Consider the following 24513-nt stretch of genomic DNA (forward strand, 5'->3'; position numbering starts at 1 on the left):
GATCACAAGGCTGATGGAAGGGGAAGGAAAACTATGTAAGCAGTGCCCGCCGCCTTCGTTGTCCCATCCCCTCCGGCCCCCATTGCGCCCTCCTGACTCCTGATCTAGAGAGCCCCATCCATCACGCGCATACCTATCCCCCAGAGCCCCAACGTCCTTCTCATCCCGCTCCTCTTCCCCTGCCTCACCCCAGGCCCCTAGCCCCCGCACTCCCAGCCCCCCCCTGGTTTCTTTTGATCTCCTTAAGCTGCCAATCCCAAAGGGCCCCCTTCTCTTGAGCCCCACCTATCGTCCCCCAATCTCCCAGGGGCCCCCCTTCCCCCTCAGTTACCAACGGGAACAGAACTCTGAGTGGTGGGGCTTTGGTGCTGGCTTGGCCCTAAAGACCTGGGTTTTTGAACCCTCCGAATATCTTCTCTGGAGGCAAAGAGGCCAACTTGCTAATATGCAGCAATGATGGCTAGGATTTGAAGCACTAGTAGGGCACACCATTGCTCTGGTTGACAATAATCAGATGGGCACGTTGGAAGAAGGGTTTGGTGACTGGGATTATGGAAGGACCATCATCTTAGCATGGTTCTTATTTGCTCCTGTGTCCCACCTCGTCCCAGTACTTGAGTTAGTTATGTTCCCGATGTTCCTCTTTGTCTCAGTACTTTCCAGGACGTTTAGATAGTCTACTTTATACCAACACATATACCTAGTCTGTACAAATAGATTAGCAGAGGCAGACGAGGCTAGAATGGGTGTGATGTTCCCATAAGGGCTACACATTAGATGGTCGTCCTCCCTGAAAGAAAAAGGGGGGGGCATGGGGATAGGGGGGTCTCTCATTATACCACCCCTAGGGCACCAGTGGGTAGTGGCCTCACCTCCATGGCCTCCTGGGAAGGGGTTCTCAATTTCTGTTTTCAGGCCCCAGACACTTGTCTGATAATTACTGGTTTTCTCTTTCCCACTGGGACGAGGAAGATTTCCTTCTGCTTTCGGGTACCTGTGAGCCAATATAATTCTTGGCTGAGTCCCAACTTCAGAAGGCAAACCACAGCTAGGGTGATGTGTGGCCCCCAATTACTGGAAACAGGTGCAGTATGAGCCTTATATGGGGTAGACACCATATCTTAGTTGTAATGCTGCAGATATGTGGTGGTCCAGGAAGGTTTCAGACCTGGATACAGTACAGAATTGGTAGTCTTGGCTTCAGCAGATGACCTAAGATGGGCAGCTGATCATGGTGGTGTCGGGGTTCTCATTTCATTGGCTTTATTGGCGGCATTTGACACAGTGCATCACAACATTCTTTTGTCCAGACTAAGTAGTTATGGGGTAGGAGAGAGCGCGCTTAAGCGGCTTGCCTCCTTTTTATCTGACAGAACACAGGTGGTGGTCTCTCCACGTTTTGAATCTAGTGCAAAATCGATCTTTGGTGGAGTCCCCCAGGGCTCTTCTTTTTGGCTGCTGCTTTTCAATCTTAATTTGAGACCACAGACTCTTATAATGAGGTCGGCTGGAGTTCGCTTTTTTATTTATGCTGATGATACTCGGCTAATTTTCAGCTTGACGAAGATGTTGCGCTCTCTGGCAACAGGCTGAGATTGTGTTTGGACGCAGGTCAGTATGTGGATGCATCAAACTAGGCTTACGTTTAATGTTCAGAAGACTGAGTTGCCAACTTGTGCAGCATATACAGTCAGTTCACTAGCTGGCATTTTTTGGGTCAAACGAAGCGTCTAGATGGGTGTCCCAATTTTGGCCCCCTTCTTTAGGACACTGTCCTTTGCCTCTGCAAAAAGTTAGGCATTTAGGTTTCTGGCTTGGAGAGCCAGATATCTCAGGATTCCATTGTGTGTTTCTTTCATCTGAGGACCCTTAAAAATCTTTTGGAGTTCTTTGGCTTCACATTAAAAATTTAAATTATAAGCGCCTTTATTTCTAGCCAGCTTGGTTACTGCAACGCCCTGTATCTTGGCCTTTCCAAAAGTGGCTATTGGTCGACTCCAAAGACTACGAAATGCAGCCGCAACGGTGCTGATGGAAGCTGGTCGGAGAGAGCATATCTCGCCGATCCAGCAAGCTCTTCATTGGCTGCCAGTAGAGAAACAAATACATTTTAAGTCGCTGTGCACTGTATGGTCAGTCGGCCAATTTCATGAATGCTACACTCCTCTGCTATGCTTTTGAGAGATGTTTGCGTTCTGCCTCCATCAATCTACTCTCAGTACACACCTTTAGATGGGTGAAACGGGGAGGTCTCTCTTTTTTCTGTTCAGGCAGCACGGTTGTGGAATTCTTTACCAATGAATCTGTGGGGGGATTGAAAGGCATTTAGACTTCCGCCATAAAGTGATGACTTTTTTATTCCATCAGTGAGTTGGAGGACAGTGTGCAAGGGGTTGGCGGGGTTCGTTTCTCTACCTGCTTGGGTCTCTTAGGCCCACTTGTTTCAGTCCCATGATGCCTCCAGATTGAGGTGAAATGCTTTGCGCTTAATAAGTGCTGGAACATACCACACCAAGTGTTGTCGACCCTGCGAAAGCCAGCCAGGGTATGACTACGTTATGTCATGGTACATCATGGATCTGCCATTTACACAAACTTATTGAGCTGTCATGACTGTCCCATGAAAGGAATAGCGCCAGAGTGTTTTATAGTGAGCTACGTTTGGTACGTTTTCCCTGAGCATGCTGGGAGTCGTGTGTGCTATGTCAGATTCTACCACCGACTTTTGCAGGAAATGGTTGTGCGCTCAACCCCTAAATGAGATAGTAGCGCCCTGTGTCGTGAAGTGACACAGAAAAAGGAGGGAGCTAGAGAAAAGCTCTGTATTCAGCTTCAGTGAGCACGCCCCGCAAAGCTGGTACCAGTCCCCTCCACTCACCAGCAACCCGTGACACGTAAGCATAAGTGTTGCTAGTCCCCTGCATGCAATTACTAAAATGACCCCCTCTGTAGTGATATAGATGTACTATGCAGATGCTCACCGCATTTAAGACAGATCTGAGTGCCGCTCTCTCAGCCCAGCTTGGTTGCCTTTGTGAGGTCGCGGCAAGGCTGGAAAAGCATTGGCGAAGGCTTGGCACAGCAGAAGATGTTGGCCCTCACTTTGACATACAGCGTAAAGCCATCACACATGTCCTAGGTCAGGGATCGGCAACTTTTGGTTTTCCACATGTTTTGGGTCATCACTCCGATTATTCATCATTAACTATGCTGGCAAGGGCTGATTGGAGCAGTAGTGCGAAACATTTGGAGACATTAATGTAATTGAGGGTGGTGTGCGCAAGGTAAAACACTTTACTTTATATATCGCAATTTAGCGCCCTTATGAGTCTCAAGTGGACACTGTTCTGCCTCAGCTCATAGATCAGACTAGGTTGTGCCGCATTGGAAAAGGGGTAGGAAGGTCAAGAGGGACAGGCGGGGAGCAAAGAAAGGACCCCAATCTCCTAAAGGCTGAAAACACTTGGTTAGGACATTTTACATAAGGTACTGAGGATAGCTCAGGGGCAACATGCTCGTCTTGGAAGCAAGAGGACAAGGAGTAACACAGGTTCGATCCCCGGGTCCGCGTTTAGAATCCTCTGGGTATTAAGCGCCTTATAAATAAACAAGTATAATCATAGTCTACAACCGGAGTGCTGTTTTACATGTCCTTTAGTAGTATGTTATTTATACTCTCCATCCTTGCCCCTGAGTTTGCACACCAGAAGTTTTTAATAAAAGAATAAAAATACCTGAACATTAACACATAACTATTCCTACTTTAAAACTATCCCACTCTAAGCAGCTGCCTTAAAAAATATTAAAATAGTCGTTACAAATATTCAAAGTTTATAAAGTGCACTTTATATGAAAGAATATATACACTGGGTCCTTACTTGTATTGCGTAGCTTGGTCCGTGCTGCATGTACGGACTATGCCCCATGTACCTGGTTTGCTCCTTCTTGGTTTTAACAGCCTGGCCCATGTCCACTCAGTGGCCCAGGGCCAGCAACAGTAGTAGGGTACCCCACAGCAGAGTCCTGGCCCAGACTGCGTATGTCAGGAGCATCCCAGGGTTGTGCTAAAAGTGTGGGGAGCCCTTTCATGTCAGGCCACATGTGCCAAGTGCAGCCTGGCGAATGTTGCAGCAGGCTGTTGGGGCTGGCAGAGTCCCTACCCCGGACCACATGCCCTTAGTGATCTGGGGATTGAGGAGTGCTGACCGCCGGTGCAAGAGGGTAGGCCCAGCAATTATTCTTATGTCGGTCCTCTTCCTAGCAGGGATTAGCACATGTATGTGGAGTAGCCTTGGTGGTGGCCAAGAATGCAGTAAAGTAGGACTGCGTTGGAGAGGATAGTACTGGGCTGCAGCAGCGATTGCAGCGCCCCTCCTGGCCACTAGGCGCTGAGTTGCTTGAGACCAGATCAGACAGGCATTTTGTTCAAGAGGCTGTGATGCGGAGCACCAGCTCAGCCCTCCGAAGTGGGGCTTGGGAAAACAACACATTTAAAAGCGTGTCTCTCGTACCGCTACATAGGTGCTTATCCAGTCCAGGTTTTTTCTTTGCATTCGGTGACTTGTAGTCTTGAGTTTTATAATGGGAAAAGTCGAACTACAAGTCCCAGAATGCAAAGAAAAAAACAGGACTGGATAAGCACCTACAAATTGGAAGAATGGGTCATGTTGGCAAGTGCTCTATATGTGTTCTCTTTCTTCTATTTGAAGTATTCTTTGCACGGTACATGCAATGAGGATGAGGAATAAGGTTCAGACTGGGAGGTTCCTGGGCTCTACCACTTCAGTTTTTTCATTTTAATTAAAAACGTGGCTCACTCGGAAGTGCCCATTTAAGGGGGGGGCGGTGTTAGGCAAGAATTGATGTAGTAACCCTGTGGGAGACTACACCAGCCTTGTCCTCTTGGTATTAGGTAACCCACCTATTGGTATAGGTCTGTACTACACACCTTGGTATTGTGACTGAGCAACCAGACTTCTCCCAAAAGGGGTGAATGTGAGCTGTAGAGTGGTAGCATCGAAATTCACCAATACAAGGATGCAAATAAACAATTACAAGGCAAAACAAGTAGATACTCTTTAGAGACGCTTCATCCACACTTCCTACACCCTGGGGTGCCTTCACTAACTGGGACAGTAATGGCATTTATGTATCACCTTTGTACTTTGTAAATTCCGAGGCCGATAGAAATGAAAGGTTAGAGGAAGGAAAAAAGGTTAACAGGTTCTCAGAGCATGTGAGCACTTTTAAATCTCCCAATGAAGTCTAGATAATACCTTTGCCAGCAATATTAGTTAAGCAACCAATGTATCACCTATGAGGCACAGTTAGAATCAAAGTCGATGGACTAGCAGAGCCTGCAGGGAGCCAGGACAGCCAAGGTCAATTGGAGCAAAGTATATGGAGCTGAGGCACTTCTTAGCAAAACGTTTTGCACAAAGTTAGAGAGTTTGTTGTAGAAAATCACTGTTGGGCCACAAGCTGTTACTCTTGTGAAAGTTAGAGCTAGAAAAACTCTAGAGAATCAGCTACTGCAAGTCTCAACTTACTCTTGTGAAAGCTAGAGCTAGAATAACTCTAGAAAATCAGCTACTGCAAGTCTCAACTGAGAAAAGTAAGCTACAGACACAGAGGTAAGTATCCCTTAGTCAGAACAGTACCGTAGGTTAGAAGAAGAGGATCCAACTGGTTTCTGTCTTAGTTGCAGTGTTCCAGATCCTGTGTTCCTGGGCCTCAGTCATGGGGACAAGAAGGACGACGTCTGGTGGACTCGTGAACAGCATTTGGAGGTCGGCGGCAGCTATGGGCTCTTTTCAATTCAGCAGCACTTGACACTGGTTGGGCTTCCTTCACTCCTTGAGTCCAGCACTCTGGTGAGGCGACTCCAGCTTGGTTTGTCCTGCTTCTGGAGGGTCCTCGGGAGACTCCTGGAGCTTTTGGCCACCTTACAGACCTTGCACTCGACTACAGACCTCTCGACCCCTGGCACTCGGTTCCAGCAGCAGCATTGTAACGCTCACCTGGTTCCCACGGAGGCGCAGATCCTGGCTGGACAGTTACCGTGTCTTCAATTGAGAAGCGCAGGACTCGGATGGTTCTCTGGACCGGACCTCCTCTTATGGAATGTCTGACTTGTAGAGTAAGGTGTCTGCAGGCGGAAGAAAAAGGGATTAATGGCTGGTTGTTGGTTGGGCTTCTCCTCCTTATTCGTTTTTTCCCTGAGGCCGCCCAAAGTCTGAATGAGGTCTCACCTTAGATATGTAAATGCTGGGCTCTCCATCCTGCGACTGATGCAGGGGCGCTGGGTTCCAGTTACTTCACTGGGATTGCTTTAAGTCTCTTGTAGCCTCAGAGGGTTTAAAGCTGCTGAAGAAGCGATGCCGTCGTTTTCTGCACGAGCGGATGCTGGTCGGTTTGTAAAGTTCGAGAGCACCTTTTAATGAAGTCTTTGCCTTTGGTTCTTAGGTGCCGAAATGCTATATGCTGAGCATACGGATGCACGTAAGTATGAAGGTCCGTGCACGTGGAGGAGCACGTAAGTAATATGCTTGCTGACAGGTTTATTCGCACCTCTTAATGTCTTTTTCTTGATTTGCAGGTGTGGAGATGCAGCAGAAGAGGAGATGGCGAGGAGCGCACAGCTCCGGTAAGTGAAAATATAATTGTGTCCAATTTCCCCTTTTTTTGAACTAACCGGAGTTCTTTGTCTTGCAGGTAGAGGCCGCGGGATTCGGGAGATGCCGTGGATTCAGGTAAGTAAGCGCGGCTGCTAAAACGTTGCCTTTTGCTAACCTGATGTTCCTTTGCTGACAGGTGCGGCCGGAGACTGGATCCCTGGATGGTAAGTGAAGATCTGACTTGTTTTCACAGGCTGGAGCAGAAGATATCACTAGAAGACTGGAGCTGACTCGGTGAGCGTCCTGCTGCAGATGCAGAATAACGCAAAGCACATTCTTCCAATCGGGTGTGGTTTAAATAGTGTTGAGGTGATTAGGTGTCTTCCTCCTCAGCCTCGCCCAAGAGAAAAAGAGTTCCTGTGTTCCAGAGTCAAGGAGTTATGCCAGCCCCACCCAGGTAAGAAAGTAGTTCCAGATTGGAAAAATAGTCCCACCCAGCAGAAGGCTGGAGCTTCATTTTGCCAGGACTTGTGAAGGTGAGTATGCAGCATGGTCTGCTACAGGTAAGTCCACCCAAGCACCTTTACCCAAAGTATGAGCCCGGCACCTCTGGCGCCGGGACCAGTGATTCTTATGAGCCTGGCGCCAACGGCGCCAGGACATGGTCCAGAGGGCCCCGATAGGGGTCGGTTGGGACCAGGGGCGGGGGTTGTGAGCCTGCTTCCGGGGATGTTGGGCTTGTCCTGACTCCTTGGAAACAGTGCTCATGACAAGCATAGAAGTACAGCCCGTTGGGGAAGGTCTTCCAGCAAAGTTTGTCTCAGGGTTAGTTGGTCCCACTAACCCAAGGGAACAAGTCGTCCTTTCCGGAGCTTCTCTTTTCAAGCAGAAAAATGAGTTTCAGCACAGCAGCAGGGCTTCACTGGGCAATTCAAAGGTCCAGGAGGATGCAGCAGGCATATGTTCGCGGTTTCTTCGTCGTGTTGTTCTTCCCAGTGGTCGACTCGGTCTTCAGTCCAAGAAGCCTTGCCTTTTATGAAGGTTTCTCCCATTCATGCACAGCCTAGCTGTCGCTCACACAGCAGGGTGGCTGTCCTACAAGGACAGCCAGCCAGCCAATCAGGACTGGGTGCATTCAGTTAACCAAGGAGACAAAGGACAGGAGAGCTTCAGGCATCTCCCTCACTTCCTGTCCGGCCAGACACACTGGAGCCAGAGGCAGGTTTCAGTACTGGAGCCTGCCAAAGGCAAAATGAACAAAGGGCTTAAACCTAGTTTGGCGGGCAGAGTAAAACCAAAGAAAGACCTCACAAGCAAGAAATGACGAAAAAAGAAGACTGGGCCATTTTGACAGAATATTAACCCATTGGTGCTTTACTGCAGCTCGGGATTCGGCCTGTGGAAGAAAAGCACAATGGTTGGAAAATTAAACAACTGCCATCAGCCATTTAAAGTAGTGAGGGTAACATAAAAATGTTTACATGAGCAAGTAGGAAAAGGGGCTACTAAGTAACCCCCCCAGCACTCCACAAAAGGGAAAAGGTATGTAAAGTCAATTTCACTTTACTATTCATTGGGAACTGTAGCTCACACAAGAAAAGTATTTAAAACTTATGAGGAATCTAAAGGATTTATCTGTGACACTGCACTGAAGGTGCTGTGTGTTGCCATACAAAAAAGTAGATGCATATGGCGTTTATCAGACTCCAAAAACAAAGGAAATACATAATTCAAATTAGATCAAAATACATGAGAGAGTAAGAAAAAGAGCTCACCTTCTCCAGGGTTAAAATTAAAAAAGTCCCAAGTCCAGCAAAAGAGCTGGGAGTCTCTAAGGTTGAATGGAATTAGCACAGAAATTAGAATTCTCCATAACGGGCGGGGGGAGAGATAGAGGGTGGTTACACCAAGCTTGCAAACCCCCTGACCTAGGTGTACAACTCGGATGTGTTGCAGACTTTAATAATAATATACTGACCTCAGTTGCAGGACCATTCCTACAGACCTTTATTACCTCGAAATATGTGGGCTAACCCATCTCTTACGCTGAACACTGTATAATTTTTGATTCATGCTTTTCTCTCCTTGTTTCTTGATAACCCTGATGTCCTGAGTGAACAGTTTCTCGCTATACTTGGGATGTTAGCGGCAGCCTATACGTATTCCTATGCAGAAGGAAATGCAGCATAATGAAGGAGCATAGAAATTAGGACCGAAACCTTCTGTTCTGTATTTCTGCTCATCCCCTATGTAATTTGAGATATTTATATCCGCACATGAAAGCCTCTCACAGCCAATCAGGATGCTCAGAAAACAGTCAACGGTTACTGGTATTGACTGCATTCCAGCCATTTCGACTTCAGAAGCAGTCTGGAAACAACAGAAAGCATTTCTCGGCATTCAAGAAACAACAACGCAATTTCCCAGCACGACTCGGTCAACAAGACGCTCCAACCTAATTCAACAAGACGCTCCAACCTAATTCAACACACAAAGTGAAAGCTAAACATGGAACAATGCTTTTACTACTGCATAGAAAAAACATTCACTTTAACATTGCACCTAGTGCCAGCTCATGATAAAACTGTTCCAGTTCAACCATGTTTACAACTAAAATGCTAACTTTATAAAGACAACATAGTGATTTAAATATTACAAAATAAAAGAATGTTCATTAAAGAACACGTTTTGAGTACTTTACTCACTATTAAGCTAAAATGTTTTACTTCACTACAATAACTCTACATCTATTGCTATTACCACTTTGTGATAATAGCCTTTTAGTCCTCAGGGTGGGTCATTATTCTGCAATGATGACCGCATCTGAGGTCTATGAGGCTATAATACAAATTCAGCTTTGGAGATCTACCCTTCACCTATGAGCAACACCTCAAGGACTATCAGCCTGTCTTCCTGAAGAGCAAATTCTCGTGTTCATTAATCCATGTGCTCCCGGTAAAGTGCCAATAGGCCGCTTTGATGAATGTGGCCAGTCCATTGACTGTTTGATTGAAAATCCTATATTGTAAATAAACTGTTGCTTCTTAGGGACTGGAATGATACTGGAATGATACTATTGGAAAAATTAGAAACTACGCTAAACACGGCTCTTTGGCAGTAATTGATAAGCCATTGGCAACACTGCGGAGGTATTTATGCAGATTTCCCAATGCTACTTGGCGTGATCAATTTCTGCGGTTTAGGCTTAACATTTTGCATACTAATGAGATCCTTTCTATTTGTTGTAAAGACAATACTATAAATATGCCCTGTAACTTTTGCGAAGAGAAAGTTAAAGTCCAATCATTGAAGCACCTATTGATTGAATGTGTAGCGTTACAGGAGCCCAGCTATTAGGCTGGTTTGTTGATAGGATAGAGTGGTTAAATACTACTGATTTTTGGAGTAGGCTTAAATCTGACAATGAGACCCTATGAAATGCAAAGGTTTTAGCATTTTTAATTAAAATTAATTTGGTGACACTGCATGGATAACTCTATTTTAATATATACCTGTTTTCCATAGAGTTTGGTGATTTCAGATCTCTGGTTCATACTGCTAAGACTACTTTAGGTGGCTGTGTTGTGCTGTTGTTGTATTTAGTGTGTAATTTTTAATATTTTAATTTTTTTATCTATGATGAATTTGAAAGTATTCGGTTTCTTAGACTACGATGAAATGTTATATTTGATGAAATGTATTTGTTTATTATGTTTATTTTTTTTATCAATTATGTGTAGTTTTTAATGGGTTTTTTGTGCAGGGTTAATATATTAACAGTAACACAATAAAAAAATAAAATATATGTGGTTTCTGCCACCTCGCTGGTCCACCCATTCGCATGCAGGAACATAGTTCAAGCCATGATGTTGGTTAGCCACCATTTTGGAATTCCTGTTTGCCCATCTGGGAATCAGGTATACCTGCCTAACCTCTGGGTTTAACCCTGAGACTGTGCGTTTTTACAGTCTTCTCCGAGTTCTCCGGGTTTAACACTGCACCAGCAGCGAGGCGCCTGCTGTATTTCCCAGTCACTGATGGCTGCTCCCCGTCTCCATCGCATCCAATTCCTTTTAGTCTCCTGCAGCCTATCCCTCCTCTTTCTTTAGATTGTACAAGGCCAATCGCCACTTTGCAACCAGGGCTCAAGTCGAGGGTACATGCAGATGGACGGAGTCCCCCCACTTTTTTCATGAGTACCCCCCCCACTTTTTTCAGAGGGAGCCTTGATATGCTAATTTCTGGTGACTCCACATTCAATAGGTATGTTAATGAGTCCCCCACTTTTTTTTAATAGGACTTGACCTCTGTTTGCAACCCTCACCCACTTCTGTCGTTCGCCTGGGGCATCAATATCATTGGCTGTGGGTGGATGACTCCCCTCACTCCAGGAACTTTATTGCCTGCTGGTGAGTGTGAAGTAGCACCATTTGTTTGCTCACGTTTAGCTGATGTGTAAAATTGGCACACAAACTAGAAGGACCCGCATAATGGAACTGAAATAACCTGCAGGCACACGCATTCCAAAAAAGGAAACATCCCGTGGGACCTGCGCCAAAATAACAGAATCAGGATCTGCACAGTATTGGAGAAACAAGTATGAACAAAAATCAAAGCACGGCCAAGCACAGCCACACATTCACTGACCCTACTGGTGAGAAATTCTGGCCCTGCCCCATTGCTCATTCCACAGCTTCACTGACCCCTGCATGCTCAATAACCCCACCATTTTGCATATTTATGTTTTCTTTAACATTGCTGTTACGAGTGGCCCAATGTTGTGTCTCCAGCGTTTTATGCGAGGAAGCGTCATGACATCGTCATGACGCTCCTCTAATAAAAGGGCCTCTGCTGGCACGTTTGAGTCAGTGCAGCAGAGCCACGAGAAGCGGCAACCCGTGTCTGTGTCCGTTATTATTGGTCCCCTGCCTCGTGGTCGTGGCCTGTCCCCGAAGCCCGGCCTTGGTGCCCCCATTGCCGAGGCCTCCATTGCTGTGGGGACCCCCAGCCTTGTGGTGTGTCGTCCATTGATCCGGACGTGCCAGGGTGATCCCTACGACTCAGTAGCTGCGTGACCGCAGTGTTTGTGTATCTGGTCGGGTGCCCCTGACACTATCTGTGGCCCGCCCCGGTGACTGGAGGCGGCCCCCCCACATTGGCGACGAGGAGGTCTCGCCCCATGTACTTCAGTGTGCGACCTCCCAGAGTTGGTGTCCCTTCCCTTTCTGGTGGCGCGGGCGAGGCAAAGGACCCGCATGCTCGGTTGTGGCCCGCGGCCGTGTGTGGTGAGGAGGCGGCGTCGGCCGTGAGGCGGGTGGCCCAGAGACAAAGGAAGGGGGCGGGCCAACCCTCCGCAAGGATCCCGAATGTAACGGGACACTGGGGGTCAGCCCTGGAAGGGGTGGACAGATTAAAGTCCCAGGCCGCATGGTGAATAATCAGTTTAAACATAATACTCCTCAGGCCGGTGATAAGACCAGGAAAGGGCGTGGCATCAACTGCTCGACTCCAGGGACAAAAGCAAGGGGTGTGGCCTGTGAATCCGGGCCAGCAGCGGTGAACTCCGTAGAACGCAGTTGGCAGCTGGCCCCGGCAGAGTGGACCTAAGAAGAAGACCAAGAATAACGGGTTAACAGAAAGGAGGGGAGAGAAGGAAAGAATGTTTGTTTTTCCTTTTCCTTCTACGATGGAGACAGAAGAGGAAGCCCGTCCTCTGGGGGAGGAAAGCGTGTCATCAACTTCTCCAGTGTTATACATCTGCCCCACGCGCCGCAAAGGGTAGCGGCTCCAGCCAGAGTGCTTGTGCGCCCTCGGGAAAGTCCACGGTAGTTGGCACTACTGAAGCCCACCACTAGGCAGTTGCAAGGGTGTGGCGTACAGTTGCAGGGACTCGTGTGCTCAGGCCAGTGAGCTCTAGAATTGTGCCCGGCTCCTCCTGACATCTCTGCGACCATCAACCTCCCCAAAGGGTAGCGGCTCCCCGAGGAGTGCTTGTGCGCCCTCCAGAACGTCACTCGGCCCAGCACCAGGGGCCCATCAGCAGTGAGTGCAAACTGCGCTACGCCCTGTGCCCATCATGGGGGGATGAAGAGAATGAGGTGGTGTATCGGCAGGGTGGTCAGCTCGCGCCTCTGTCTATTCGATGTCATGGGTGCTCCTGCCAGCATAGGGCCCCACTGGACGGCGTGGGTGCAGAACCTGGAGCTGTATTTTGAGGCGGTGGAAGTCCAGGATAGAGCAAAACACCCAACTCGCCTGTACTCCACCGGACTCACCGTCCAGAAGCTGTTTAGGAGCCTGCGGCCCAGAGACCAGTCCTATGCCGCAGCCATCAAGGCCCTGAATGAGTACTTTAGGTCCATGGTCAGGGACTATGAACGGTTCAGGATGAGGTGTGCGAGGCAAGAGGAATGGGAGAGCCTCGATGCATTTCATGGGAAGCTGCGTGGCATCGCGCAGTCTTGTGCACTGGGCATCTTCGAGGAGGATGAGATCAGGGCGCCGATCTACGGCTGCAGTCCATTGAAGCTGCGCAAGCAATTCCTGAGGGACCCAGTGCTAACCCTCCCATGCATATTAGAACTCGGCCGGGCCCAGGAGTTGGCAGAGGTGCAGGCCTTGGCCATGGATTCAACCAGACAACAACTCAAGCTGGAGGCCCCCATGCAACAGGTCAAGTTGGAGTAGGTGGCAGCCGTCGGCAAGTGGCAAGGAGGTAGGCCCATGAGGAGAGGTGACTGGACGTGGAGAGACCCCGGTCCAACCATAAGCCGTGAGTGCGGGTGGGATCTTCCACATCCGCAAGACTGCCCAGCCAAGGTACACATCTGTGGGAGGTGCGGGAAGGCAGATCACTTTGCACGGGTGTGCCTTGCCTCGCCCCAGTGCCGGCAAGCATGGTGGGAAACCCAGAGGGGAGTGGGTTGAAGGAGAGTGTGGAGAGGAAGACCCCCAGAGTGGCCGCGGTCCAAGTGGCTGAAGATCAAAGGAGGGGGTGGGATGACTTTGCCGAAGAGGAAAATGAGGAACAAGTATTCTTCTTGTACTGCAGCAGCGTCAGCAGCCAGTTCGATCCGGGCATCTTTTGAGTCCTAGAGCCCGCTGTCGGGCCCTGGGTGGTGTGAGGACTGGAACACACCTGGTAAGCTGCATTGTTTAAATAGTTTTTTAGTTGGTGCCAGGACTGGAATGCACCATAAATTGAGACCCTCCTTTGGGTCACTGTTTGCCGTGTGTTGTGGTTTTTTAAAAATTATAATAAAAGAGGGATGTTACGAGTGGCCCAATGTTGAGGGAGTGTGTGTCTTTGGCGTTTTGTGTGAGGAAGCGTCATGACGCTCCTCTAATAAAAAATGGTCTGCTGGAACGTTTGAGTCAGTGCAGCAGAGCCCCAGGAAGCGGCAACTCGTGCCTGTTATTATTGGTCCCTTGCCGCGTGGCCGCGGCCTGTCCCCGAAGCCCGGCCTGGGTGCACCCAGTGCCGAGGCCTCCATTGCTATGGTGGCCTTGTGGTGTGTGGTCCGGTGATCTTGATGTGCCAGGGTGATCCCTGCCACTCAGTAGCTGCGTGATCGCAGCGTTCGTGTGTCTGGTCGGGTGCAAATTAACAAGGGGGATCCTGGGAGTCCCTCTGCCAGACATTAGTCCTGGTTACGAGAGACTTACCCAGAGTCTGGGCAGAGTCTTGTTGAAAAGGCAGCAGGGTATCGGCGACGCCATTCCTCAGGTTTTTTATCTACAAATGTAGGCAGGTATGGAATCGGGGATGCTTCAACAGTCCACATACATGCCAACCCTCCCGATTTAGGCGGGAGACTTCCGATTTTGCAACTAAAAATTGCACAATTTTTTTATTGTCTCCCGTCGAAAATAACTATATCGCCAATGTAACCCTATGGAAAAATGACCTTCTCACGATTTCTGTGGGGAAATCTCCCTCTCAAGCAGGGGCTTAAGAATGTTGGCATGTCTGAGTCCAACACCGTATTGTTCGAAGCACCTGCACAGCACTTAGGTTAAACGGGAGCGAGTGCCACATTTGGAAATTAGACACAACAAAAATTGGTTGGACCATGTCTCTCGTTCCTTTTTTGACCATGATCACTTATGAGAAAGTGCTGAACATCAGGCACATACGCCCCGCTTCCCACTTGTGTTTCTGTACAAAAGCAAACACTGGTGGCTTACCTACCCTAATGTCTGTTTAGCTTTGCTTCCCGTTTTTATTTCCCAATGTCTGTCTTTTCCTGATCGCCTCTTCCTCGCCACAATAATGGCGCGTTCCCAGCTTCGAACACTTGCCTCCATGGTTCCATTATCTCTGGCTCTCCCGGTCTATCTTCCCTGCCAGAGGCTTGTTTTTCAGTGATACTCTTGCCTAGAGGGCCTCGGGGGATTAGTAATGGAAATGGTGCACAAGGGAATGCGCCGTCTGTTCATATATAGTAGACAATAGACAACACAGACTGGGAGGCAGCCACGCGCCAGCACTGGAGCAGAAGACTTCCGGTGCTCGGCTGATGGCCGTTTACAACCTCTTGTCGGCACGCGCGGGAACATCCATTATGCCTATTAGAGGTGAAGACGAGTAAGAGTGGCTAGCAGCGAGCTGAAGATCTAATGGGAGATAGTTTATGCAGGGTTTGCCACGCCCTCACCTAAAGCCCATTCAACAAGCGTTGTTTAAACTATGGGCCTGATTCTGAACTGCTTGTAAAATAAGAGTTCTGTATTTAGCTTTTGTCGGTACGTATCCCCCCCCCTATTCTGTTTTCCTTTATGAATGTAATGTTGTATTTGCTGTTTTTTACTTTGATGGCATTTAGCTGAATAAAGTATTGTGATTGTGGAGAAAAATTTTGATGCTAGTGACACTTTTCTTATTTGCTCCATATGCTGTATCTTTTTCTATATAGGAACTTAATATGGAGAAAATAATAAAAGTGTAGTTGCATCACAAATGACACTTTTTCCATCTTTTACACAGAGCTCAGAAGCAGGCCTTATGTGGGCCAATGCCTTGTCAGTATTTAAGACAATTACAAATAAACATGATTGTATAGGCAGTTAGTGAAACCCATGCAGTGCATATATACGAACTATTCTTTTCCAAGCGGCCTCAGTCGTCAGTATTGTTTTTTCTATTTTCCCGGCCACCTCAGATTCCCAGCTCCTTTGTCTGGATGTTCCATGTGTGATCTAATGCCACAAGAAAACAAGAAAAAGTAAGTTCGCACCTTGCTTGGCAGGTGGCGATGACTCACCCCCCCACCACACCCCCCTTACTTTTGGGGTAAGGAAGGACCGTATTGATTCTAGTGTATGAAGACCATATGCAGAGCTCTCAAGTTTCCAGTGACGGTGCGTGCGAAGACCACACCCAGTCCTGTTTCCATTTGGATTCTGGGACTTGTAGTCTCCCAGACCCCCATTTGAAACCTAAGAAAATTACAAGTCCCAGAATTCCAAGCAAAACAGGACTGGATGGCCACCTCACGCTTGGCCACTGGAAACCTGAGAGCTCTGCATATGTACCCTTTCTAAATTGCATCCTGTGGTGTCGTGCAACTTCGACAAATGTATATTATTGAAGATGTTGCAGACATACATGCCAGCATTATACATTTAATTCGGGAAACACTTGTCCTGTCCTGGTTCTAATTTTGCACAGTGGGACTTATAGTGCTGAGTTTATAATTGGGAAATCAAGGACCACAAGTCCCAGAATGCAAAGTTAAAACCTGGACTGTCTCCAGAATGGAATGGATAATGTTGGCATGCATATATGGATGCTGTCTCTCCAACTCTCTGGCTCTCTCTACATTTCGGATAGCCAGCCCAAGAGCTTCTCCCAAATGGAATGGATGATAATGTATGTTTGCCAAGAGCAAAATCAAATCAGGATTTCAACAATACTCATGTATGATAGAAGTGCAAGAACAGCACATTTTGGTGGAGATGACTTGCATATTATTAGGAGCTGAACCTGAAACCGAGTAACATGATCTTCTGGAAAAGTGGAAGGCATCCCATGGGGAGCTAAAGCCATCAGATTGACTACACCACCCAAAGTAATAGGAAAATCACTTTTAGATATGGCCCATGTGAGCAAGAAGGACCTGAAGGGGCCAGGGCCGCATGAATTCTGAGGAAAGAGTTGATTAGGTCAGGTGAAATAACTGAAGTTTTGCTACTTCGATGGTTGGAAAAGGCGTAATTTGTTGAGATACTCTGTGAGTGATTCTATGTCAAGACCCGGAGGCTCGGTTTATGCTCTACTCAACTCTTTACTTCTCGAGCAGCCAACCAATTACGTTTACTTTAAACAAACTGTCAAATGAACTACAACATCCATGAAAAACAGGAGGAATTTGAAGTTTGCCTCTTATTGGTTTAACTTCCCACGTGACTCACAACAGTCCATTCACGTCTCCAAGTCCATTATAAACACTACTGACATCCTTCCTTTGCTTTCTTTGCTGCTCGAGCAGCTGGGATAAGTGATTTTTACATTTGTTTTGAGAATGTGTGTTAAAATTAAAGAGTGATTGTGCGCGTAGTGTAGGAGAGTGCACTGCGCGAGGCGGATTTGGCTGAGCTTATCTGCAAGGTTAGGGAGCGGCAGTGCTGCATCGAAGTACGCTCCGGCCTCCAATAGGTTTCGGCGCTGGAGCATCATTTCCGTGGAGGACGGCCATACAGATATTTCACCGTCATACAGAGCCCAATATTTGACAGGCAATATCCTTATAAACATAACAGAGCGAACAGCTCCCAGAAGCACGTCTGAGTCTTGACTCTGAGGCTTCATTCACTGCACGCCACCTACTGGTGGCAGAGGCGCATTGCAAGTCAAGAAATGCGCAAAGCAAGGTGCATTGGCGGGCACAGTCCCAGGGGAAACTGATCATCCCTGGAGGTCACAGACCCAGTAGTAGCTCCTTGCAGACAAGCTCAGTCCCAGGATAAACTGCATATTACAGAATATTGACCTGCCTAGCTACGAAGAAAAATATAAATTGACGGGGGCATCCCAAGTATTCCTCTCACATATAAAGAGCGGCACAATCAAAGGTCATGAGTAGGGAAGAAGAAGATTCTGACGGGCCACACGTAAGTGGCATCAGGATGAGCCAGGTGGTCCAGAGAGCTATGAGTGCTGGTAAAGACCCGAGGCGTGAGAGCAGGGGCATTATGGAGGCCCTCGTGGCCTTGGCAGAGTTGAGTGGAGAGGCACACAGAGGCAAAGTGGAAGAAAGACCCGCAGGGCTCATAGCGCCCAGATCCCCCTCCGCCCCCTGATTCACCACACGAGAAGAGGTGGCAAGAGAAAAGCAAGGTCATGGGCCGAATAATGCAGGGATAGCTCAGAAGATACCTCTGAGATGAGCTGCCTAACCAATGACAGATCAAAGGAAGGGAGCTCTCAAAAGTCAGAGGACTCATAATTTTGTGACTCCAGGAAACACAAAAGCAAAAAGAGTAAGCCTACTGGCGAAAAGCCTCAGGGTGACAAATTCGACCAGATGCCTTAATTCACCCAAGGTCCTCTGGGGGGGGACCCCCCAGACAACATTACAGCATATGTAAAGATAAGTCTGAGACCGCCTTTGAGTAAAGAGGCAAGGAATAAGATGAGGGCCGAATGCCCCACCCCCCGGATACAGGATGGGGTGTCCGAGACCGAGATTGATGATCGGATGCTGAACTTCATGGGAAGGTACGGCAAAGATCTTTAAAAAGGCATGGACCGGTACTGGAAAACGTGCCAGGACAAACTGCTCGATGTGATTGGGCCAATCACAAAGATATGGCAGCTGGCCGAGGATGCGAAGCAGAGTAAAGAAGCTATCGACCTGGACATTGTCTCAGGATGGGCGCAGAGGCCAATATGACTTTTAGGTAACGCAAATAGTTCTATCGCAACAGAGAGAAAGTGATCTATTCTCATGAAGATTGACTTAAGTTAGGAGAACTGGCCCCATCTGAAGCAGAAGCTGCTTCCAAGGGCACATTATTTTGGTGAGACATTCATCAAGGACATGGCAAAGTTTGCTAGAACCTATGCCACACTGGATAAAGCCCAGGCTTCCCTGAAGATCTTCGGTAGTAAGGTTTTCGACAGGGCTGGCAGATGCAGGGGCCGCTCGGCTAGCTGGTATACCTACTGCAGGTCCATTGGGAGCAGAGCACAATGGAGAGAACAGGACGACTGGCGAGCCAACCCCTTCTTCCCATCTAGAGGAAGGGGTTGGGGCAGAGGCTGGAGAGGCAATGGCAGGCAACAGCAACAAAACGCCACAGGTGAGAGAATAGTTGTGTGATTGGTACACCGTATGCAGACATCCCTCCAGTGAGGGTAGGAGGGGAGTGGCACATCATATACAAAAGTGGAGAGGATTTTCTTCCGGCTCCTGGATTTTACAGATAAGAGGGTTTCCTGTTAGAATGTTGTCAGGAACCAGCACAGGTATACCCACGAGACCAATCAGGCTCAGCAGGGAAGACAGAATATTCCTGGATGGCGAGATAGACAAATTATGGGTAAAAAAGGCAATCAGACTAGCTTTCAGAGGACAAGGATGCTTTCTAAGCAACATCTTCTTGGTGAATGGCAGACGCAAAGTCAGGCCAGGGATCAACCTCAGAACGCTGAATACATTTTTGGTATACAGGCACTTCAAGATGGAGGGGATCCATCTACTAAGGGACTTACACCAGAAAGGGGCTGGCTGGCTCGGATAGATCCCAGGGATGTGTACCTTACGGTCCCCATACATTAGAGCCATCGACAGCTACTGCAATTCCTCTGGAGAGGTCAGAGATGGGAGTTTGTATGTTTTCCATTCGGCCTGGCATCAGCCCTTTAGTGATTCACCAAGTTGATGAAGCCAGTAGTGGGACACCTCAGAGAACAGGGTTTCAGATTGATTATATACCTGGACGATATATGCATAATGTGCCATGACAGGGAGCTGCTCTTAGAACAGGTGACCCCATTCCAATCGATGGAATTTCTGGGATTCATTCTAGACTCGGTGCAGGGCACTCTTAGGTTACCTCTACAGAAGGTGAATTCTATCAAGAGGGAGATAAAGACCACGATGTCGAAAGAGGTGATGTCTTTAAGGGGGCTGGCAAGGATAGTAGACCGTCTGTGATCTTCGATTCAGGCCATTTTACCGGGGCACCTCCATTATTAGGCATTGTAACGCCTGAAGATAAAACATATCAGACAGGACCTGTCATATGAACTGAGGATCCCTATTTCACAGGAGGCGAGGACAGAACTAGAGTGGTGGTTTCATCACATGGAGGCTTGGAATGACAGGTCGATATTTGGTTCCTCCCCGGATCTTATTATAGAGTCGGACGCCACTGGGGCTGGGGAGCCTGGTGTGGAGATCTGACGACTGTGGGGAGATGGTCGGAAGATGAGTTAGTACTCCACATCAATTGCCTCGTGCTGCTAGCATGATCTTTCATAGTTCAATGCTGGACACAAGAAGGGTCAAAGTGCTCCATTCTTCTCAAAATTGACAATGTGTCCGTGATCAGGTACATCAACCGACTCAGCGGGACGAGATCCATGATGCTGACAGAGCTAGCGAAAGACTTTTGGCATTGATGCCTCCAGAGGAGAGTCAGTCTGCCGGGGGTGCAGAACCAGATAGCATACTGGAATTTGAGACATCTCAGGGACTCCAGCGATTGGCAACTGGAGGAGTCAGTCTTCCAGGCGATCATGAGGGGGAGAGGTACCTGTCGAATGGATCTGTTTGCTTCGAGGCTGAATAGGAAGCTGTCTCGGTTCTTCAGTTGGAGGCCAGAACCGGAAGCATCAGAAATGGATGCCTTTCTCCAGGTCTGGGGACCAGCAACAGATGATGCGTTCCTTCCATTCGCCATGATACCACAAACGCTGGCGCAAGTCAGAAGGCAGGAAATGAGGGTGATACTCGTGACTCCCGATTGTGAGGCCTAGCTTGGTTTCTGGATCTGTTGGAGATGTCAAACGATATACTAATCTTACTACCGCAAACAAAGAGAAGACCTTGTTCTTGGCCCAACAGCTGAACTGCACCCTCTAATTCAGACAGGGAGTCTGAGCTTGGTAGTGTTGGCGATTTTAGGAGAGCCTGGAACAAACTGGGACTTTTGGGAGAGGCTCAGGAGTTGATCAGAGATTCCTGGGCCACCGGTACCAAAAAGGCTTACAGAGGCGCATGGCACAAATGGAGTAATTGGCGCATGGAGAGGGAGGTACAATCGGCATGAACAGATATATAGTTCTTGTGGTGAACTTTCTAGCTAACCAAGCGGCTCAAAACAAGGCTTACAGAACAATTAACACTTATAGATCAGCGATTTCAGCTGGTCATAAAAATGTTGAGGGTAACAGAGTAGGTGAACATCCTCTGAAATGTAGATTAATGAAAGGAATTAAGAGTATGAGAACGCCATTGCGGAAATAGTCCCATCATTGGGACGTGAGTGTGGTGTTGAGAATGTTTGAGTCATGGCCAGATAGCGAGGAGTTACACAGAAAGGCTCTTTGGGCAAAACTAGCTACATTGCTATGTTTAATTTCCTGTAAGAGGGTTTCTGAAGTCAAAGCTTTGGAAGTGGACAGGAAGTCTTTTTCGCCTGTGGGGATAACATTTTATAAAGAGAAAAAGGACTAAGAGAGGGATCAAGACTGTAGATTATGTGGCATTTCCAGACTGACCCAGATTGTGCCTCGTCAGATGCCTTAAGGTTTATGAGAGCATGACAGCTCTGTACAGGCCGGCAGGCAAGTCTCTATTATTGATAAGAGTAAGGAATCCTTGTGGGCAGTGCCGTCTGCCACTCTGGCGAGATGGGTAAAATGGTGCATGAGCCAGGCAAGCATTGATTTGGATAGTTTTGGAGAGCATTCCTCTCGGAGTGCCATGACATCCACAGCATTCAGGATGGGAGCACGCCTAGAGGACATTTTGAAGATGGCAGACTGGTCGAGTGAGTCAACTTTTAAGAATTTTTATTTCATACCGGTGGATCAGATGGCTACGTTGGTGATAAGTTCTAAAACGAGCATAATTCGAGTCTCCGGGTCTTGACATAGAATACAGATTTTCCATACATTCGTAATAGAAAGTCATGATTCTATTGAAGACACAGAGGCGAAGGATTAACCCACCCTCGCAAAGATAGTTGACCTGTCTGAGAACTTGTTGATTGATTACGTATCGTTTCATGACAATTCAAATGTGATTTTCTTTGCGATTGCCCACCCGTTCCGGAATAGTTGGTTGAATAATACTATCTATATCTTGACCGGTGCAGCGTTTAAACCTTCGGGTTCATGAAGAGTGATGGAATGTGTTTTTTCGCTTGCTTTGGGAGTTCAAGCGTTTACCGGTTGGGGGTGCAGGTTTCAGTTGTCGATCAGCTGCAGTAAGAGGATGAAGGAAAGATGTTGGTGCTGTTTATAATGGACTTGGAGACGTGATTGGACTGTTGTGAGTCACGTGGGAAGTTAAACCAATTAGAGACAAACTTCACATTTCTCCTGTTTTTCATGGATGTTGTAGTTCATTGGACAGTTTGTGTAAAGTAAACGTAATTGGTTGGCTGCTTGAGAAGTAAAGAGTTGAGTAGAGCATAATCCTTTGCCTCCATGTCTTTGATAGAATCATGACTTTCTATTACGAATATATGGAATATCTGTATTGCTCTCCTCAGGACTTGGTACTCAAGGTCTCAAAGGAAACCTTTAGCCAACAATAGCTCCAAAATAATTCATCTCAGAAAGATGAAACAGTCCTAAACATTCAGCACAAGCTCAAGCTATGAGAGCTCCAGCCCCACTAAAAATGCATCACTGTTTTAAGTCCATGCCAGCTGGGCAACCCTTCAAACTATCGTTTTTTAACCAGTCAAGCCATTACAGAAGGGAAGGGCTCTAGGCGAATCGGGTTGGAAGGTCTAAGTCCTATGTCTCCTGCATGAGACCATAAGCCAGGCCAGGCCAAACCAACAGTGAGAAAAATCTCTCACTGCATGTTGGTGCCACATACAGTAATGATCTAAGTAACAGGACCTGGGAATGCAGGGTTGCATATGTGCAGTGATATACGGCACAGAAAGGCATACGGGGGAACAGTAAAAGAGGCCCAGTCCTAGACTAAAATGCATAGGAATAGCCACTGTATGCCAGAAACAATGTGATTTTCTGAACACAGCATAATTATTTCTAGCACTTAATGATAAGTTGCAGGATGATTGTAATAGAACTATATGGTGAAGAAGGGAGGAAAGAGGAGGCAGAGTTATGGAGGAAGAAATGTGGAGGAAAAGGTCGTCGATGGGGTGTTAGGTCAGTTGGTGTTGCAAAACAGGTCAGCTTTTTTTTTTGGTTAATCTTTTTATTGGATTTCAAAACCATAAAAACATACACTAACGGGCATAAACCCCATCGACTGAAGAAACATAAAGGCCCAGGTAAAATAATGGACCCCATAAACCAAACTACCTGCCCCAACTTTAACCCCCCCCTTCACCGCATATCACCAATAATCAGCAAAACAAAGTGAGCTAACATGTACGCAAGCAATATTTCAAATAAAAATACAAATTCGACCAAAATGATCACTGAGAATGCTAGGGATTTTTCTTTTCCCTCGAAAGCACAACAGTCTACCAGTGAACAGGCTAGGGCAGAATAGCTAGAGTCCCACTTCAATATTCCAATGTCTCCAGTGGCTGCACCCACTCAAATTGTCATTGTAAGTCGATGGCCGGGTCATGAGATCTCAAAAGTACACTTCACGCGGCAGTCCCCAGATAAGGAGGGAATAACTAAGTATACGTAAGTAGACGGGCATCAAGGGGAGTAAGATAGAGGCATAGCTGTATCAAAAGTGGTAGCCCTCTTTTGGTCTGGTCCCCCAACGCATGTCAGCCATATACCGGACTCATCCGCACACACCAACACCCATCCTGTCACTCTAGGACCACTTTGAAGGTATTAACACTGGAAGCGCTCAAACAGAGGCCTCAGTAATTTCCCAAAACCTATTGGCCTGCTTCGATCTTGAGAGACTTCGAAGAGTGTCACGCTCCACTGAGCATAGCTTGGCCAAAAGGGAGCCCCATGCTGACTTGGAAGGAGGAGTGTCTGACACCCAGTTAATAATCAAGAGCTTACGGGCAGCAAAGAGCATGACATGTATACATTTGCAGACTATGGGTTCTTCTTGCCAGTCCTCCCGCCCAGCTCCAGCTCCAAATAGCATAGGCCCAGGGACCATCTCAAGCCCAACAGCGTGCACACGCGCTATCTTTCCATGCACCTTACGCCAATACGCATTGATCGCTGGGCAGGACCACATAATGTGCCCCATGGTGCCGTCAGCTAGAGGATGTGCATGTAAGACCCATTTTATAGAGTTTGCTGGGCATGTACTACAGCCTCTGGATCATTTTGTATTGGATTGCCCTGTTCTTAACATTAAAAGAGACCACAGGATGGTGTCGAAAAAGTCATAAATGTCTCCCCAGATCAAGAGGGACCTCCAGCTCAGTAGACCAATGCACTGCTAAGATGTGGTTACGCCTGACATTTTTGGGGTTGCCTATGGTGTAAAATGTACGTAGGTGCGGAAAGTCCATCAAATTCTGCTCCATTTCGAACTTGTCAGCTGTCGGTACAGCTTGCCTGGTCTGTACCACCATGTGTTCGCCAATCACTGCTCAGAGGGTTCTATACCGGAGCCTGTCGTTTTCTGCTATGTGCAACACCTGCCTGGCTCCAGGAAAGTCAAGTAGTGTTTCCCCGTCGTGTAAGCCCATTACCCTCACACACGGTCACTCAGTGTTTTGCTTTGGATGTAACGTATGCCTTAGCCCAAAC

The 24513-nt window shown here is 47.6% G+C and overlaps 1 protein-coding gene across 12 annotated transcripts in view; it reads left to right on the forward strand.

Moving 5' to 3' along the window:
- MAPK8IP3 (mitogen-activated protein kinase 8 interacting protein 3) overlaps positions 1 to 24513 on the forward strand; it is an 892115-nt gene that overhangs the window by 100750 nt on the left and 766852 nt on the right. The gene's annotated exons all lie outside the window — the stretch shown is intronic.

Source organism: Ambystoma mexicanum, chromosome 2q (assembly GCF_040938575.1).
Source record: "Ambystoma mexicanum isolate Mex_15411 chromosome 2q, UKY_AmexF1_1, whole genome shotgun sequence".
NCBI lineage: Eukaryota > Metazoa > Chordata > Amphibia > Caudata > Ambystomatidae > Ambystoma > Ambystoma mexicanum.